Consider the following 4,752-nt stretch of genomic DNA (forward strand, 5'->3'; position numbering starts at 1 on the left):
GGGGGTGGGGTGGGGACTGATCCTGACCGCCAAGGGCACATGGGACCACTCTCCACCGTGGCGTTAAGGAATGAAGAGTGTCTGGAACACAGCAGGTCCTGTAGGGCGTCTCATAGTTGGACCACCCCGGGTTAAGGTCGATGGGAAACCACAACGACCCCAGCCAGGCAGGACTACGAATGGTCCAGACCCTCCAGGGAGGAAGGGGTTAAGTCACTCCACCAGGTTGAGAACCAAGCAGCTGGGGTGCTTGCTGAAGGCAAAGGGCCTGCAGAATGGGGAGTGGAAGGAGGTGCTTACAAACACGGCTTGACCACAGGACCTACTGCCATTACAGAAGTGAGGGCTGTGTTTGTGTCATGAGTATTTCCTCCCGATCTTCCTATGAATCTGCGTGTGTGTCTTTGTTTTCTTTCCTCTCTTATCCCCTTATCATATAACGTAATATATATTGACTTTACGTCACAAGAGCTAAGTACTGTTAATGTCACATCACAGTATTTAAGCTAGGTGGTATCAGAAGAGTAAACATCCCTCCAGGCCTTTACTTCCTGTTCTGGGGAAGGCGTTAGCACACTTTCAGATGGACGCAGGATACATTTTATCATGTTAGATGGAATCACAACCTCCTCGTTGTCTTTATTTGGAGATTAAGTATGGTTTAAGGAAATGTGTATGGGTGCCCAAACTAAGACAAATGACAAGGCAATGGTACAAATAACTTTATGCTCACAAATTTCTACAGCTTAGGGGAGAAAAAAGAACCAATTCCTCAAAAGCTGCCCCAACTACCAAAACTCAATCGAGATGAACTAAACAATTTAAATGCCCTTATAACCATCAAAGAAATCGAATTCATAATTTAAAAGTTTCCAAAAAAAAATCTCCAGGCCCAGATTCTTCCGCTGGAGAAATCGGCCAAATATCTGAAGAAAAATTAATGCCAATTTTTCATACTCTCTTCCAGAAAAGAGAAGAGGAGGGAACACTTCTCAACTTATATTATGAGGCCAGTATTACCCTGATACCAGAAACAAACCAAAAACAGTGGGAGGGAAAAACTACTTTCATGAACTGAAATGCAAAAATCCACAACAAATATTAGCAAGCAAATCCAACAACGTAAAAAAAGAATTATATGCCATGAGCAAGTGGGATTTATTCCAGGTGTAAGAGGCTGGTTAGACATGCAAAGCTAATTCCATGCAGGGGCGTCTGGGTGGCTCAGTCCGTTAAGTGTCCCACTCTTGATTTCAGCTCAGGTCACGATCTCAGGGTGGTGAGGTGGGGCCCTTTGTCAGTCTTCGGGCTCAGCAGGGAGTCAGCGTGAGAGTCTCTCTCTCCTTCTCCCTCTGCCCCTCCCCCCACTCATGCTTTTTCTCTCTTTCTCTCAAATAAATAAATGAATCTTAAAAAAGAAAGATTCATGCAACCCACCACATCAGTAACCTGAAGAAGGTAAATCATGTGATCATATCAACTGATACAGAAAAAGCATTTAACAAAATTCTGCAACCGTTTATGATTTCAACGGCAGCAGCTAAAATTCTCAGCAAGTTAGGAGTAAAGAAGCATTACCTAAACTTGACAAAGAGCATCTGCAAAAAAAAGAAAAAAGAAGAGAAGAGAGAGAAGAGAAGAGAAGAGAAGAAGAGAAGAGAAAGAAAGGAAAAGAAAAGAAAAAAAAGAAAAGAAAAGGAAAAGGAAAAGAAAAGAAGAAAAGAAAAGAAAAGCCCACAGCTAACATCCCACATAACGCTGAAAGACCAAATGCTTCCTTCCCCCCTGCTTCCAAGTGTCACATTCTGGCAGGAGAGATGGGTGAAAAGTGCAGAGCAGGAAGCCAAGTATTTGGTAAATCAGGAGACAAGAGATGTGCAGGGACAAAGAAACAGGGTTCGCCCGCAGGGGTGTGGTTTGACGCTCCTTGGTTGACCTCCTGCCTCGAGGGGCTCCTTCTCAGCCTCTTTCACAGTCTTCTCCACTTCTCTCAAACAGGTGGACCCCCAGGGCTCAGCCCTTGACCCTCTTTTCTGTCTGCTCCTGCCACAGAGGTGACCTCGTCTTGCAAGTGCTCTAAGTACTGCACTGGTGAGGGCTGTCCAGGGAAACAGACCAATAGGATATATAGAGATCTATAAAAGAGACGATTTGTCATAGGAATTGGCTCGAGCGATCATGGAGGCTGAGAAGTCCCACGACGCACAAGCTGGGGACCTTGGAAAGCCAGGGGTATAGCTCAGTCTGAGCGTGAATGTCTGAAAATGGGGTGGGGGAACGGTTCTCAAGCGGAGAATGCAAATTCTCCCTTCCTCCAACGTTTTGCTCTATTTGGACCCTTAAGGGATTGGATGATGCCCGCCCGCACTGGGGAGGGCCATCTTCCTCACTCAGAGCACCAATTCAAATGCTCAGCTCTTGCAGAAACACCCTCAGAAACACCCAGCCTCTGGTTGACCAGCTACCAGGCAGCCCTTAGCCTAGTCAAGCTGACACCTAAAATTCACCACCACACACACTATCTATCTGGTGACTACTCCCCAGTTAACGTCTCCTGCCCAGGTCTCTGTTCCAAAACCTAGTCCCGTGCATGTCACTGTCCAATCAACATCTCTAGAAGGTCCTCCCTAAACCCCCACCCACCCACTCAAACCTCACCTGGATTAGTCAGAGGACCTCCTCATCCTTCAAACTTTCCAAGGGTCCTCAGTCCCCCTCCGTTACATACATCCCCAAATCGAAAGAAGGCTGCCTCCTTCTCACCCCTACCCCCTCTCTCAGTCCAAATACCCTCATCTCTCATCAGGGTTATCCAGCTTCTATACATGGCAGAGTGACCCTCCAAAAATGTAACACCGAGTTCATAGCAGCATTATTCATAACAGCCAAAAGGTGTTGTTAAAAAAGGAACAACAGGCCCAAAATGGAGTCACTTTTCCCCAGGGCAGCAAACCAAGACTCACACGCCAGGTCACCGCTCCCAGGAATGTAACCTCACACTAAACGATCTGGGGTTCGCTGCTGGGCAGTAGTGAGGTGATCTGCATGATAGACTCCCACATTTCCCCAAAGGAAGGTGACCTTGCCAGAACAATCCACTCTTCCTTAGAAAACTTCCTTTTCTTCCCCTTCTGCCTATAAAAACCTCGTTTTGTACACTCAGCTCTCCAGAGCTTTCTACTTGCAACATGGGATGCTGTTTGGTTCGTGAATTATTGAATAGAGCCAATTAGATCTTCAAATTTACTACATTGAATTTTGGTTTTTAACAGTGGAAACAACTGAAATGTCCATCAGCTGACAACTGGATATATACAAATGTGGTCTCTCCGTACAAGGGACTACTATGGACTCATGAAAAAGGAATGGCGCACCATCACACGCCACAACATGGATGAACCTTGAAAACATTTTGCCCAGTGAAAGAAACCAGGCAGAAAAGGACACATAGTGTATGGTCCCATTTATATGAAATGTCCAGAATAGTCAAATCTAAAGACGCAGAAAATAAAGTAGTGGTTATCAGAGTGAGCGGAGGGAGAGGGAAAGGAAGGAACTGCTAATAGCAGGTTTCTACTCAGCATGACGAGAATGTTCTAAAATTACCTAATGGTGAGGTTTGCACAACCTTATGAATATACTAAAATCCCCTGAAACGTATACTTTAAACGGGTAAGTTATATGGGTTGTGAATTCTGTCTCAAATATATATATATGTATATATATATATACATGTATATGTGTGTGTGTGTATATCTACTTTTTAAATTTTTTTTATTTTTTAAGGAAACTCGGATGCTTCACTCCTCTGCTTACACTCTGCAGGGTCTCCTCTCAAAGGGGTAGTGAAGCCAGGTCTGCACCTGGCCCATGAGGCGCCCTCCTAATCCACCCCTCCCCACTCCTCTCTGGCAACCCCGGCCTCCCCCTCTCTGCTCCAGACGCTTCGGTCCCCCAACTGTTCCCGGAACCTCCTCTTTCACGTGCCTCTGCTGTGACTGTGCCCCGCCTGTACCCTTCCCCCCCAACACCCACACACCTGGCCACCGGCCCCTGCACCTGGTCCCCGCACTTGCACCTGCGCAGTGAAGCCGGGTCTAATCGTGCCCCCAACTCCACACTCCCCAACCCCTTACCCTCTTTGCCCTGGCCCTTAGTAACTTCTGGCATACTGCACCACTTTCTCATCTGTATTATGTAAGCTTGGGTACTGATGACATAACTCCCGGCAGGCGGGCACTTCTCTTCGCTCCCAAATGTGTTCCCAGCACCTACTGCCTGGCACACAGCAGTCGTTCAATAAATACTAAAAGCATTCGAACGCATAAATGGCTATAACTTCCAAAACGAAATATTCGTAAAATCAAACTTTAAAACTTCAATAAACCTCTGAACAGTCTTTTCCGCCGAGAAATGCACAGCGAGCATTAAAAGACCCTTTGCACTCTCACAAATTTTAACAATAAATATATTTATTATCGGCGTCCGCAGTGCAACACTGCCCGGGAAACGCAGGTCCACCCTCTCAGTCCGCGCCTGGGTCTTGGACCCCGGGGCCACAGTACCCCACTGCGCGGGAGATGGTCTTCGGGGCGCAGGCTCGGAAGCCCTCCAACCCGGCGCCACAAGCTCTCCGGCGAGGTCCCCTGGCGGCGCCCTCGTGCCTCCCGGGCGGAAACGCCTTCAGTCGGGCCAGGGCCGCATGCGCGGGTCCCGGAGGTCTCGCGAGACTTCGGGAAAGCGGGCGTAGGC

Source organism: Ailuropoda melanoleuca, chromosome 16 (assembly GCF_002007445.2).
Source record: "Ailuropoda melanoleuca isolate Jingjing chromosome 16, ASM200744v2, whole genome shotgun sequence".
NCBI classification, from domain to species: domain Eukaryota; kingdom Metazoa; phylum Chordata; class Mammalia; order Carnivora; family Ursidae; genus Ailuropoda; species Ailuropoda melanoleuca.